This window comes from Falco cherrug, chromosome 10 (assembly GCF_023634085.1).
Source record: "Falco cherrug isolate bFalChe1 chromosome 10, bFalChe1.pri, whole genome shotgun sequence".
Lineage (NCBI taxonomy): Eukaryota > Metazoa > Chordata > Aves > Falconiformes > Falconidae > Falco > Falco cherrug.
The window spans coordinates 32135168-32150865 of record NC_073706.1 but is presented as its reverse complement, the minus strand read 5'-3'; the positions used below and the strand labels follow the sequence as shown (position 1 = coordinate 32150865).

General features: G+C 43.0%; 1 protein-coding gene across 3 annotated transcripts in view; it reads left to right on the top strand.

Moving 5' to 3' along the window:
- Positions 1-3637: 3637 nt before the first annotated feature.
- Positions 3638-15698, top strand: part of SOX6 (SRY-box transcription factor 6) — a 375823-nt gene continuing 363762 nt past the window's right edge. The window contains exon 1 of one of the 3 annotated variants that reach the window (XM_055722486.1): positions 3638-3725. The gene's annotated coding sequence lies outside the window, so the exon portion shown is untranslated. Of the gene's footprint in view, positions 3726-4746; positions 5022-7658; positions 7800-15698 lie in introns of those variants that run through there. The other 2 variants (XM_055722487.1, XM_055722488.1) reach the window with 2 other exon arrangements.

Here is a 15698-nt window from a genome sequence, read left to right as displayed (position 1 = left end):
TAGAATTAGGTGAATTACTTTTAAGGTTGGATTTCTTGCCCTTCGAATCAAAACTTCTGAGACTGTTCCACCAGCTCTAGAGTAGTTGTAGGTTTGCTCATCGCGTTAAAGATGCGATATGTAAAACTTAACACACCGACAGGTTGCTTCGCTTGCTCAATATTGCTTTACTTTAACGTATTTAATGAAAGAGATGGCGCAAAATGCAATGACAGCTGCGAACAGGTAAGTGCCCCGGCGTGAACTGAGCGTCTCCGATCCCTTCCCTCTGCAAGCACCCACAGCAGTTCAGCATCCGTCGTCAACATCTGCCTGCGCTGGCTGCTCTGGCTAGTTTTAGCCTTAATGAAGCAAAAGCAAGGGAAGTGATTTAAAACGCCGTGTCTGAACGTATGGTAATGCTAAAAGTAAGAGTGTTTTCTTGCCTCCCAGCACGTGTATACGTATACACGGCGGGTGTTCACTTACGCAAACAAAGAGGGAACCACAGTTCCTCCGGTGCAGCGCACATCCACGCGCATTTGCATACAATACCCAAGAAGTCCTCTTTTTCTGCCGCGGAGAAGTTGCAGCTCTCTGGCGCTGTGTGTTACATCTGTAACTTAATTGATCACACAGGGGAAGCAACAAGCTGGAGAGTATTACTTGCGCTCCGCCTGGGAGTGTGGACGCATCTCTGCGGTGTCCTGCCCCAGCCAAGTGTCATTTTCTGCGTAGGACTTTCGCGAGTGCAGCAAGATGCTTCCCCCGATTTGGAGCTAGGTGGGCGGTTAGATTTATCTGATGCCTTAATTATCTCTTGTCCCATTACCGCCTCATACTTAATAAGGAGGACGCTACATTTGAGGAGTGGGCGTTGGGTTGTTTGTGGGTTGTGGTTTTTGGTTTTTTTTCCCCTTCTCCTGTTTGTTTCTTGAAAGAAAAAAACTTCCAATAACAAATTGATGGGGTTGCAAACTCGGGGAGGATAGTTCGTCCTTGTATTCTGATTACATCTCTTTTCTTACAGGGCTCTTTTTTTTTTTTTTTTTCGCGCGCCAAAGCTACTAGTTGTGCAAAAAGTCAAGGTGTTTCCTTTACTTGCAGCAGGTTTAAATGTGTCAGAAGGAAAGTGTTAGTGACCAATCGCTGGAATTCTTTTAATTAAAGATTAAAAAGGACATAGCAGTATCTGGAAAGGCAGCTGTTAAATCCATAGCCCAGATAACTGTAGCAAGGTGAATACTTTGAATTAGCTGAACGCAGGTGAATACAAACTCAGTATTTACAATCTTACAACTTACCCCCTGTCTCCGAATTTCAGTATTTTACTACCTTTTATTAAAATTGAAAGAATGCATGAAAAAGAGCTGCTATGCCCTTACCAGCTAATTTGATGATAAAGCTTTGCTAGGTAATTTTAAAGTTATGTGTCAAGGTGTTTGCTGCTTGCCGAATAGAACTTGATTGCTCCTTTTATTGTAGTGGAATTGCCAAAAATATTGTATCAAATAGATCCGCTGTTCCAAGAGGTTCTGACTTAAAACTCATTTTCCCTGGACTCGACTTAGAGGGACGATAGTACCTCGGATAGCAAGGTAGAGGATGCAATGCGCCCGACTCCAGCAGTGTGTTGAGTTTTACAGCTTGTTAATAAGATGAAATAGAGCCAGATCAGATCAGTCCTATGCCATCACGTTAATGCTCAATTTTCATCACGTCCTTATGAAGCGAGGTTCATTCGCAGTGGTGCTGAGTATGCTTCTGGGTCTAACCTATTCCGCAGTTCCTCCACTACTTGGGAGTGGAGGAAAGCGAAATCAGGCTTTCCTCTCGTCTTTTTGGCCTCTGCAAGTTATGAAGCTATTTTAAAATTAAAAAGTTTCTCTGTTACTAACTGTTCCAGGCGCCTTCTGGAAAATGGGGAGAAAGTGCCAAAAATACAGAGATGAATCAACAACTTCTCTCTCTCTCTCTCATTTTGTGGGCTTGAGGTTGCTTTCCGCACTCCCATCTTAACAACAGTTTAGCCTAGGTGTGAATAATATCAAAAGAGGGAGACGTTAGCTTTGCAGCGCTGTTTGCCCACCTGATCTGCGGGCCCCTGACAGTTTGAAAGACTCTTTTATGTTTACCTTTGGAATGTAAAAATACAGCAAAGAGACTTTCTTGGTTTTGCAGTACTCTGTGCCATTGGTTTATTTTCTCCTCAGCTCCTTATAGTTTTCCCTTTTTTCTCCCAGATTTCCGCCCCCCCCCCCCCCCATTAGCACTTCCAAGGGAGCGCGAGTTCTTAAATTGGTATTCAAACTGATATTCAAGTCCCTATCTGTTGCCTTTTGGTAGGCAGAGAGAGGGGTATTTATATATCGCCGCTGCAAAAAAAAGTCTCGTCGTCTCCACGAGAATCCCAACTTCAGCTCGGGTCCCTCCTAAGTAATTTTTTCTTCTCCGACCATACCTGACTTTCCCTTTTTACCTTTTTGTTGAACGCACCACTAGTTTGCGGACCCCGAGTGCCTTCTCCTTCCACCTCTCGTCTTCGTCTCCCCTGGGTCCCTGTAGCTGGACTCCCATCTCTAGTGTAATTTATACTTTACATTTCATCTGGTTTTTACCCCGACCGGGCTGTGGGACCGAGCTCCTCAGAGCCACATTTATCAACTGTCAGTAAGCGCTTGCTGAGCGCTTTCCTCCCCGTCCCCGCTTCCCTACCAGCCCTTCCCATGCCCTGCAGATCGTCTCTCTTCCGCGGCCCCCCCCCCCTTTTTTTTTTTTTTTTTTTTTTTTAATTGGTGAGCAGGAGCCCGGTGGGACTTGGCGTGTGGCTCCCCACGCACTCGCCGGGAAGCGCCGTGCCGGGCGGGGGAGGGCCGGCGTGTAACACGCCGCTCCCCCCCGGGCAGCCCCGGCCCCGCGAACCGGCTCTCCCGGGACCCCCCCGCTCCCCCTCCTCCTTTTCCGGCCCCCGCCCGCTCTCGCCGCCCCGCCCTCGCACCCCCTCCCCGGTAACTTTCTAGTACCTTTCCTCACCACTCCGGGCAATCAGTGGTCATTAGAGGAGAGAGGTTTAAGGTTTCATTTGTCTAATAGCAATGTGAGTGGTGATAGCTTCTCGGGGATGCGGCTGGCAGCCTGGGGTGATTTCACTTTCTGTTTTGTGCTCACTTTCTCCGCAGTTGTTGCTTTCCCCGCTTGCTCTCAGTCTCTCACTCTCTCTCTCTCTCTCTCCCCCTCTCCCTCTCTCTGTGTTGTCTCATCTTGCCTGTGCTGTCTGGGCGGGGGAGCCCTGCCTCCTTTTGCCTTCCTCAGATCAATGCCCTGGCCACTCACTTTCTGATGTTGCACGACGGGAAATGCTTTGAATACTTACGACATGGCCGCTCACATTGATTGCCAAGATTGACAGCAGTAACCATCGCCTTCACTTGTTTCAGGAGGAAAAAAAAAATAATAATGAACCTGATTGTAACCAAATCTCCAGGCAACCCATCCGCAAACTTCTAACGATCGGGATCCTGCACATCCATGGCCCGGAGAAACACCAGCAGACTCTAGTTCATTTATTTTATTTTATTTTACCGAATTACTACCCAATTATTCCTCTTTCTTTCTCCCCTTTTCACCTCCTTCCTTTTTTTTTTTTTTTTTTTTTTTTTTTTTTAATGAAAATTACCGAAGCGCGTTGCAAAAAAAAAAAAAAGGAGGCTCTCCCAGTGCTTTGTGCCACACTGGATCCCGAGGAGGTAACCAGGAAAAAAAAGCCCTATTGTGTTGTATACCTGTTGTTTGCTGTGGTGTGTAGTGCTGCGTGGCTTGGTGGCGGTGGTGGTGGTTTAATGGGTTTTCGCTGGATTTATGTCGCTTTGCAGGAGAGAATCCGGTTCCTCCTGCGCTGTCTTTAATGGGTTATTAGTTGCAATTGAGTGAAGCAGCAGCGTCCGGAGGTAGATCTGTTGTTTAGCTTTTAACATTGCTGAATTCGCCCCTTCCCCTCGTCTCCTCCTGCACGATTATTTACTTTATACCACGAGGGTGTTGTTGGGTTTTTTCTGGGTTGTTTGGTTTGGGTCCCGTCCCCCCCGTCCCGTCCCCGTCCCCCCCCCCCGTCCCCCCCCCCCTTTAGGGAGAAGTAGTTATGGTCTCGTCCCCGTGCGAGTTTCCGGGGCTGTTTGAATCCCGAGGTTTCCGAGACGTTAAGGGACCCCAGTACCTTGAAATCACAACACTTTCTCATCCCTCCCGAGTACAGTTTATTTTAAAATGTAGTGACAGATCAGCGTTGTATTTTAAGATCACCCACGGCAGGCGAACACATGGTGCGGGAAGATACTGTACGTAAGGAACTAACACGAGAGGGAGAAAGAGAGAGAGAAAGAGGAAAAATAAAATCCGAAATCAATCCTTGAGAGCAGAGGCTGCTGTCAGTGCTCCGAAGTGCTCGCGTGGGTTTCCCTTCACGGATAACCCCCAAAGGCACGGGATGGAGAAAGGTGACGGGAGTTTAGTGGTGCTTTTAAATTCTCCGTTAAGTTTGAGGTGGGTAACTGCTTTGAAGTTCGCCACAAATGAGTGCTATCCACGGCGCATGGAATGATACAAAGCTCCCGGAGCGGAGGTGGCAATGCTGGCGTTGGCCACGCCGCGGCACTGTCCCCAGCACTTGCGGCTCTCTGCCGGCGCCTTATCTCTCCAGGCAGAGGGTTTGGATAAAGTTATACTGAAAACTTTAAAATTGATATCGCGCCCTAATTTGTGATACACAAGGAGGGGGGAAGAAAGCAGTCCATCATCAGAGAGCTCTGTTTACACCCGGGGAAGGGGAGATGTGTGCCGCTTTGTGGCAACGTTCGACTGGGGATTTCTTGCTGCCTTAGCTCTTTGCCGGAGGTCATGCAAATCGACCTTAAAAGAATGCATAAGCCATAAATTAAAATAAACCCTTAGCCAGGGGCTGATCCATAAGTAGACAATACCTAACCTGGACAAAACGGCTTCCTTTGCGAGCTGAAAAAAAGAATAGTGCCTAAACTAAATGCAAAGTAAGTTTTCAGGAAGTATTTAATTTACTATTATTATTATTATTATTTTAAAATAAAATAGTGGCAGTTGCAACAAGCTAGCGCAGCTGTTTACAGACGGTGCTGTAGGATACGAGTAAGGCAAGGTGTGTCTGGTGGAGAGCTTGCTCTTTTCCTGGCTTTCACTACCTTCGAAGCGGTTTGTTTTTTGATTGGGATTAAGAAGCCTCTTTAACCGTATAATCAATTTAATGTTTTATCTCGGATATTGCTGAAGAGTTTATGAACAAATCTGGGTTGCCTGCAACTGTCACATGCGCGCACACAAGCTGTGTCTGTATATAATAGTCTCGGGGCTTGTTTTTTTTTCCCGCAGTTTTTGACAATTGTTCCATTCATGATCCTGAAAGGAATCATCAGTGGGAGCTAATGAGTGTGCCTCTGCGGCTTGCCCCTGCTCCGGGGAGGAGCGGGCACCGGCGCTGCCGCCGAGCCCGCTCCTGTAATGCATGCACGCGTGTACCGGCGGCGGGGTCGCCCCTGCGTGAGCGCGGCTGTGTGTAGATACGTGAGAGAGAACATATAGGCGTGATGTGAGCAGGTACTTCCACGCGTGCATTAACAACTGAGCTGCCAGAGAGTTGCTCCTCTGCCGAGAGAGCTTCCTAGCTCCCGCTCCGAGTTGTGTTGGAGGGCGTTGAGCAGTTAACCGGCTTTGCAGCAGGGGCTGTGTGCTTGAGCAGAGCAGGGCCTTGAGGTCAATCAGAAGCACTGATCATATCGATTTGATTGCTGTCTTTGCTTTCTGTGGACCGTTTCACGGTGGTGTTTGGTGGTGTGTTTTATCTTTTTTTCTTTTTTTTTTTTTTTTTTTTTTTTTTTTCCCTGAAGGACGGGAAGGAGTGAAAGTGGCAATGTGAAAAGACAATTAGTGTTGTGTCTGAGTGGTGGGGGGGGGGGGCTACAGGGAAAGTCAGCCTGGTGGGAGCCTGGGGACGACAGATTAGTTCTGTCCTAGGGGTGTTTCCCAAAAACACAGACGGTGAAACTTTCTGTGATAAAGTAATATATCTTTGCCTGCTGTTTGCAGATAAGGTATATGTTTATTAAGCTAATTTAAATAGCCTTCGGCACATGAGCGGCACTTTGTTCCTACTGTTTTCTTCTACCCTCATTTTAACATTTTTGGTATTTCCATCTTCAGCGCTGATCGTGAGGGCAGAAGAAGAGTTTTATCCAGTCGTCACACAGAGTTTGAAGTCCAAAAATTAACGAATTTCCCTTTCTGTAATCGTGTAATGGAGTAATTTTGAAACCTGTTTTGAGGCTTTGACTTGACTTGACTTGTTTTATTGACGTGCTTGTGCCCACTCATTTAATTAAGCCATTATACCATAAAGTAAATAATAAGAATGAATGTGAGATATGTGCATGTAGTCTGCCATTATATACAAATATTTCCCTGGAAGAGACACTTTAAAAACTTTTTTCAGCACACCATGATTCTTTGGCAAGATCTTATTGCAGGTTTTTGTTTTGAGCCAGGATATTTCGTGTGTTTCTGTGCTCACGATGTTATATGCACACAACGCTTGGAATATAATCAGCAAGCGTACCTAGCAGCTCATTCTAGTAAAACTAAGAAATAATTATTTATAGTGAGTACATTTAAAAGAAAATAATGAGGTCATTTGCAGTATGCTGCAGTTTGAAGTAGCTCGACACCTGGCAGAAACTACATACATGATTTCTTCAGACTCTGCACTATCCATAACTTTTCCTTATAATACATTCTTGTGTTAAGTGAGAAAGGCTGTTTGTAAAACAATCCCCTGGCTGGTTCCAGTGTTGGGTGAAGCTGATCCTGTAATGGCATTTTGTTTTGAACAGTTGCTGTAGTTGAAGTTCCCTCATAAGGTAAGGTGGCACTGGGTCTGAAAGGAGGTCCAAATGCCACATTTATAATTAGACTGCCAATTCAGCACATTGTATCTATTGCTATACAGGGATATACTGCTGTGTCTGGTCTCTCAATAGACTGTATTCAGAATTAGCCAATTCAACTGCTTAAACTTTGGAGTCAAATTTAGAATAGGCAATGAGAGAAGGAAAGAAAGAAAACAATAATGCTTTCTTTTTTCCTCAGCTAGCTATTAAAAGCCAAAGAATATACGGAAACCAACCCAGGCACTGCACTTGGAATCAATGCACCAAGCGCAGCCTGGCCAGCCTCGCCTGCAAAACCATTTTGAAGCGCGCTTCTCCGGGGGGAGGGGAAGGTGAGCCCCGGGCACGGCTCCGAGCGCCGCTCTCCAGGCCGCTTCCCTGGCCGCCGCCGGGCTCCCGCGGCTGGGGGGCGTGGGGGCCGGGGCCCGGCGGCAGCGGCGGTCCCGTCCCGGCCGGGGCGAGTGCCCCGCTGCCGCCGGCTGGAGCGGCCGAGGCCCCCCGGGCTCGGCCCGGCCCCCGCGGCCACTCGCGCCGCGCCGCCGGCTCCCTGTGCGGGGGCGGGGGAGGGACGCGGGCCGGCCCTCCGCGCCCGCGGAGCCGTGGCGGCCGGCGGCGGGGCTCCCACCCCAGCGGCGGGCGGGGGCAGCCGGAGCCCCGCGGGGAAGCAGCGGCCGGGCGACCCTGCGCCTCACAAGGGACGGCGGGCTGCGGGCTCCGGCTGCTGGCGTCTCGCCGCGTTGTCCCCGGATTTACGGTTCCTGGCTCCTTTTCTCCTGTCATACTTCTTGTTTCGCTCACTCAGATTTCTCCGGCCTCCTCCCCTAGAACTTTAATTCATTCAGCGATGAGCATGTAAGAGGCCCTTTGGTCTGCAGTCTCGCATCCTCTGCTAAATGCATTATTTCCTCTCTCTTCCTTGCCGTTCATACTCTGGTGGGAGACTTTGCTGGGCTGCTTCAAGGCTTACTTGGTTCCCTTGGTTCCCTTTTCTGCTAGATCATAGGGTGCAAACCAATGCCATGTGTATAACATGTAACATAAAGGGAGTGAGACAGATGGCTGTCTCTCCCTGCACGTTACGGATTCTCTGCTGAACTTATGTAACTCTGCTTCTTTTTTTCCTTATTATGTTTGCACACTGGTGAAAGCGAGAAGAGAAGCAAAGCAAGCCCATCAGTTTCCTTCCTAAGGCCACTGGTGCCTGACTTGCAGAAAATAATAACTGATGTCCAAAGTTAGTTGCCTTTACTTGTCAATTTGATTTTGTTCGTAAGTGGGAACTGCCAGTGCTTGTTCCCTTAGCCAGTGGTTTTTAATATGTGGCCAACAATTGTTCGTGGTCACTTCCAGCTGAACTTCTTTTGCTCAATGGGAAAAAAAATCCCTTTGGACATGTTTTTTGTGTCTTTGACAGTATTTTTAGTCACAAGTACCCATGTATGTCTGCGGTTCTTAGAGGCCTTGGAATATCTTGTGGTAATAAAGGCCAGAGCTTTGCATGATGATAGCAAAAAAAAAAAAAAGTATTTTTTTTTCTCAGTGGGCATTAGAAAATGTCTTTAGTCATCTTATATCTGCTGAACACTGTAGTCACCTTGGGAGATACCACTTCAGGAAGCACACCCGTTAATCTTTTACACTTGGTTTGAGTTCCCCCTTAAAAGTGTATAGATTGCACTTAAAAGGCTTCTGTCAATATATTTATTTATTTCATTAAACAAAAATTACCTAGGAAAGAGAACCTGCAATGCCCTTTTCTTTATACCCTATACAATGGGCTGATGTGTATTTTGTTTTCATAGCATGACTTTAAAGATCAGCAGGCTGGTTTGGCAGAGGTTGTGTGTAATGACTAATGTTTTAGAAGTTACGTAAATAGTGGTGTTTGTGTATATATAAGCTATGTCAACTGAAGTGATACAACGACATATTTGTAAAACATTTCAGTTAATATAGTAAATCACAGAGACAGAGCTTTGAAACATTTCTGCATGATGTCAGAACCTGCAAGAGAAGTACTGCTCTATGATGTGTTCGGTAGTTCACGTACAGCTTATTCGTCAAGTAGCAGCAGAACACGAAGGTGTATGTTTCGAGTTTGTGCCTTAGAAAGCCGATTTCTATTCGTCTCTTTCACTTTTTGTGTAACTTCTCTTTACTCTGTTTTCTGTTTTTTCCTTAGGTAGAACAGCAAGATTGGGAACTTTAGGGGACTTGTTACCAAACCGCAGAAACTCAATTTCCTTTTATTTAACATGAGCTATTCACTATTTTTGAGACACATGATTCTACCACAGTATTTATTGATGTATCATTACAGGCCATGACATCATATTGTGAAAAAAACAAGATATGGTAAAATCCTATCATTAGTAAGGTTGTGTACAGGACCGGTGTGATATCTATATGAAATACATGTATATTTATTTAGATGTAGTTCTGTGCAGAAGGGCGAGAGCTGATAGATGTATGTGCTGGAAAGCAGCCGATTTCTACAGTGATAAAACTGGATAATTACATGTTCCCAAAGCCTTTTCAGCACAGAAGTAGGTGTTCTTTTAAAACATTATTCTGTGGCAACAACAAATATTTGTGACATCATTGTGAGAGATTTCCTGCCAATTTTTAGTTTACTGTCTTTCAGAAAGTCTAGAGTTCTTTGGCACTGGTGAAACTGCTACACGTACCCATCGTATATTCAAGTATTCAGTGAAGTTTTAAATAATTCTCTTTCAATTAGTACAACAGGAACCTGAAAAATGGATTTTCTCTTAAAGAAACAAGAATCAGTACATAGACATTTCTTTCCTCCTCTTGTATATTTTAAAATACTCATATCAGTTTTATGTTTACTGCTTTGTCTCCTTAAATTAAGAAGAAAGAAAACAGTATCCCAAGTTTGAAAATCATTGCTTGGAAATTAGTTTAATCAAATATATTTTGAGCCTTGTGAATTGGAAAGAGTAATATAAAATTAGATGTATTGGTGAACGAGGTTAATCAGAGTCATTCATTTATGGCGGAGAATAAATATCTATCAGTCGATGTTTTTTTGAAGTCAGACAAAACATTCCATCAAGTTAATGTCTTTAAGGGTATCATATCGGAGAGAGACAGGTACTAGAAGTGATAAAAACCAGATAACCTGCAACAAAATGATTTACAGATGGGTCATTATCTTCTATAGAGAGGTTACACAGATCATATTCTTTATAAAAAGAGAAGGTAGTTCTATAGTGCTAGGAGAGTTATCTAAATAGGTCTGAATATTTAATTTTTTTTTCTAAGTGACTGCTAGAATTTGTCAAAGAAAAAAATATTAACCTTCTTACAGGCAGTGTATTAATGTAAGGTATAGAAAACTACTGGGTTTGTATTTTAAGTACTCTTTATGTTTATTTTACCTGTTTGATAAAGTAAAGCTTGGGAAACATTTTGCTTCTTGCTGTGTGAACTTTGTAGTGCATACCTTTAAAATACACACAAAAATGTTACATACAAATTTAAGAAAAAAAAAGCTGGAAAGTTTGATGTTAGTGATTTGTTAGATTTCAGAACCTATTTAATACAGCAAGTGGCTAAGTTGCATCTTTTCTATCAGTGGTAAGACAGGATGTCATTTAAATATTTTTGCTTTCTTGAGCTAGACAGAAAGGTGTACAGTCAATTGTTTTTCCAGTTGCTGGTAGACTGACATAAGGCAACAGGAAACTGTAAAATCTCAGAGGTGTAGTATTGATTTGATTCCTAACTGCAAATCCTTCATATCATTGCTCCAAATATCTAACTTTACACCAATATTACCCATTCTTTTTATAGTGACACCATGCTTAGTAAAAAACTTCTAAGCACTGAGGTCAGGTGTTGAGATTGGATTCTAGTTTATTTTTTATGAATCAGATAAAGATTTCTGTGCATGAGACCGTATGTGAAGATGAGAGAACAAGAACATTTCCATATCAAAGGCAATATATCTGAGGCTGCATAGTAATTAAAATGCAGTGGTTTGGACTCTGTGCACTAGCACTTACGCAGAGCGTTACTGGGACCTTGTGCAGCATGCAGGCGGTTGTCTCTTGCATACTTCTAGAAATATACTTATAATTTTGTACAAACATTTATGCCAGTCCACACTTTTCTGTGGATAATTTGTATTTCATCCAAACCATTCAAAGTAGAAGTTATTTTTTGAGCAACCCACTCATTATGGCTTTTGTGCATCAACTATTTTTATTCTGGTTGTTTGTATTTCCTCTTACCAGAATGATGGCTTGTTTATAGTTGTATTTTTTTGTGTGTTTCTCTAAGACCCCTTCCATATACCACTGAAATTTTACTACTTGCTTGAAATATCTTGTATCAGAAACAAAATTACTAATATCTTTTCAGATTTATTGAAGATGGTGTGATCTCTTACATACCATACTTTATGGCAAATTAAATGCATGTGCTGGAACATATTTTTAACGAAACAATACATATTTACTAATTCCAACTAACTATTACACAACATAAGGAGAATTAATATCTTACTCCAAGGGCCTGCTGATGTGGGAAATTTGACATAAAATACTGCAGGGCACTCCATATCTGGACACTCTTTTCTGGAATGAATGTGACTTTAATTCCTGAGCAGATCACCCTGGTGAGGAGCTGTTCCGGAAGGACTGCTGTTGAATTGTTTACTTCATGGACTGTATTGGTCAGTGTCCCAGTGCGGAGGAGGCAGTGAGTGCTGCAAATTTCCTCATTACTCATAGATACTCGTTCTGCAGAGGCTCTGTCCATTAATGCTCCAAAACTATCGAGGTGAAGCTTTTAGGAAGTCTTCATATTTAAACAGATGTTTGCACTGTGAAAGGATTGTATTACAGCAATCTTGCAATCTTGCTTCGTTTTGTCTAGTTTTAGTTTACAATTGATGTATGAATACGTGAGTGCTTCGAGCTAGAATATCACACTTTCAGAGATTGTTCTGCACGCTTTTTACGTCTGTATTATTGTTGTGGACAGGCTTGTTAAAATAAGTTCCTGACCATTTGTGGTTAGTAAAAACCCGTAGTATTTTTGCACAGGCAGGGGGGTTAACCTCAATGTCATGGACTAATTCCAGCTAAGGTAGGATGTAGCTGCCCATCTACTTTCTTCTTATAGTTTTAACTGGCTCAGTTAATCCTCACTCCCTTTCCTCAGTGTGGTAGAGTAGCGTGCTAAGGATGCTTGCGGCATTCTGCCTCAGAAGTACCAAACCCAGCTATTGAAGTCATAGGTGGAACTAGACCATGATTCACATTTTGGGAGCTTTCTGGGTAAGAGGGATGCCAGGTGCCTGATTGGCTTATTGTTATTAGAGTGAACACTTAGAAGGATGTATATATATGTTATTTGAACACTGAGCTATTTCAAAGGAATATTTTGATGTAATTTGATATTTGACAGATTCTCATCTGGAATAAGCCAGTGTAACTCCATTTACTTAAGTGGAAGGGTGCCATTTTACACTAGCCATGAGTGCATTCCTTAGGACATCATGCAGATCTTTCTGGAATCAATGCAAAGACCTTTCTGGGACTGTGCTGGGAGGGGGGTTGCATGTGAAGGTCCTGTTTGCAGAAAATAACTTGGTTTCAGTGAGGGTTGAATCAAGTTGGTCTACGTCATGTTGCTTGTGAGTTCAGAATGCCATTAACAGGAATTCAGCTCATGTAAACTACGTATTAGATCAACCGTCTCTCCATATCTAATCTTCCAGCAGGTCTTCTGGTATAGTGTATGCTGTGTGTGGGGATTCTGACTGCTGACTTCCTGTGACAGTGGAGGCTGTGGCTGTGCATTTTCCTTTTTTCTTTCAGTCACATCTGATGTGCTGCGAGCAGATTATCTTCCTGCAGATCCCTTTGTATTTTTCTTCTGCTTAGGGACTCACATAGGCCACTACAGAAAGAATGAACTTTATTCAAGCTTTAGTGCAAGTATATGTAGATGTACACATGCCAATTTTTTATGTATGCAAGTAGACATGTTTCAACATATTTTTAGTAGTATTTTTGTTATGTAGTGCCTACGATTGAGATTTTGTATCCACTTCTGGTTTACATTCATGCATTTTTATGTTCTACTATCTGTGTCTATTCTCATTGTTTGCCTAAAAGGTCAAAGATGAATTCTAGGAAAACCCTTTCATGCTTTCTGGTTGCCTTCTATAGGCTATATAGGTTCCCATTATACTACCTGTTCTTTCCACATAGAAATTATGGTACCTGTGGTATTTCTCTTTGAAAGTAACAATGGAATCTTTTCATTTTTTTCAAAACAAGTTAGATATGATCAGCTTTTCATCTTGATTTCTTGAGCTAGAGGTAGTTAACTGGTGTTGGGATGGGATGATGTCTATGCAGGCTGTGAGGAGTAAATTTAGAGAAGTGTAGGCAGATGGAAAAATGTGAAACAGAAGAGATCAAGAAAGAAAGGTATTGCCACCTAATGTTCTAGAAAAAGGAGTAAGATAAAACATATTCTCATTCCTGCTGAGCAGTAGTACAACAGATCTTTTCTACCCTTCTTAGTGGTGTTACTTGTACATTTTGATCACTCTTAAAATACCTCAAGTTACAAATCTTTCAGCATACCTGCCAGAGAAAAAAGGAATGTTCCTATGCTAGAAGATCAGCCTAGATTTAAAGCGCTAGGTGGGCAATCACTTTACTGCATTAAGGTGGAAGAATGTACTAATATTGGCCATTCTGGCATCTGGCTACTTTGGACATGGAGAGCAGATGCCTTTCTGTTTCAAAGCTATATTGTTGCTGCAGGTAAATAAATCACAGGCTCCCTTTGTTCTTCAAGAATGACTTCCACAGGTTGTGGATATGTTAGGTTATGCGTTATCATACCTTCAGGCTTTTGCACCATATGCATGATGCTCCTGAGGGATGGCGAGTTTCAGGTAGCCCCAACTAGGCATGATAATCTTAACTTTGCACCCTTTGCTGCCTCTGTGTATGAACTCATATAGACCAGGTGGAGTCAGTTCAGGTGTGTGTCTGTGCCCACCCACAATACTCAACCTAGACTTCAAGTAGTCAAGCAGTTAAGTGGGCCTTTGTTCCCTGGTTTGCAGATCTTCCCTCAGCCTTTGGTGAAAGCCAAAAAGGTTTCCTTTTCTTCCTTGCTTGTGTACACAGCCTTTCCTTGTGATTCCTTTTTACCCCTTAGTCAGTGAAAACTCTCCTTATTAATCTTCACCATTGACTCTAAGCAATAATGATTCAATCTGTAACGTTTATTTTAAGAACAACAAAAAACTCTAATTAGGGATGGTAGTGGAGATACACCGGCATGTATTTCAGTGCAGATATAGTGCTATGCATTTTATGGGGTGAATGGGTGTGTCCACTAACAGTTGATTTGAAAACACCATTGCACAACACTGTGATGGAATGGGATCAAATTACAGACCCAAAGTCATGATGATGGTGTAAATGTGAAAGGCTTTGAATGTTGTGAGTGTAACATAGCCTTTTCAGGGAAAGGGAAAACGTGGACAGGAGAGAGAAGGTAGTTGGGGGACCTAAAGAGTAATTACTGAGGATTAGCTGGGGTTTGTAATTTATGAAGTCCTCGTCTGGACAGGTTGAATTCAGTTTTTAATGATGTGAGTATATTAAATAACATAACCAAAAGCAGGAGGAAATTGTTTTGCTGAATCATATGTAAGGGTGATATCTTCTAGAAGTGTGAACTTCAAGGCACAAAGTATTGCTGATTCTACTTCTGATGGATTTTTTTTTTTTTTAAATTTTTTCCCCCATTCAAAGTGGCACAGAAACACCTAAGATAACAAATAAACCAGTAAGAGAGAAATCCAGCCCCAAATTGTTTTTGATTACTGCATTCCTTTTGTGGAAGACTCTGTCTCAGTAATTCAGCATGGGATGATTAGATAAAGGTGAACACTTGTTTCCCCTCACACGTCTAAGCATGGCTCCCACATGATACTTCCTGTCTTTCACATATTGTCTCTTTAGTATCGATAGCAACTAGATGTGAATCAGCATGGCATCTGCTAGTTTGTTTTCAGCTGACCGGGCTAAACAGCACATATGGAATTTATCGCCAGGAGGCTGTGACCTCATCACAGACAAGTGGCATTCCCACAAGTAGGTAATGAAGCACCCCTATTGAGTGTAGCTGAAGTCCAAATCCTCACTAGAGTTATTACATATTCAGTTTAAATGGCTCTCCCAAACTTTAAAGCTGTCCCTTGCTTTTTTGAAATCCACTCACTGCTGTAGCTGGAACAGCAGCTGTCACTGGTCTGTGCCGATGCCACACTGTGCTGAATTGGGCCTTCTTGGAAGTGTGTGGGAGAGAAGAAGGGATGGGAAAACAAAGGGAGAGGAAGAGGAGGGGAAGGGATATGAAAGGACAAAGAAGGGAGGGAAGTGTGAATGTGTTGAGCTGAATAGTAACTGTAATGCCCTTACTGCTGTTGAATGTGCATAGATAATTTCTCTAATCAGATAGTATTTGCTAATAGCTTGATACATTTCAATTATTAAAATTTCTCTATATAGATGATGTAATGTTGTTTTTTTAAGAATATGCAGTGCTTAAAAACGTCCTTTTTAGTGCTTACTGTATTTGGGACTGAACTCCCTATTCCTTTTCCGATGCTCATCAAGTTGTTCATAACAAATACTTTGGGATACAAGTTATCTGTCCTTGCTGTCTGAGAAAAAGTAGGCTTCT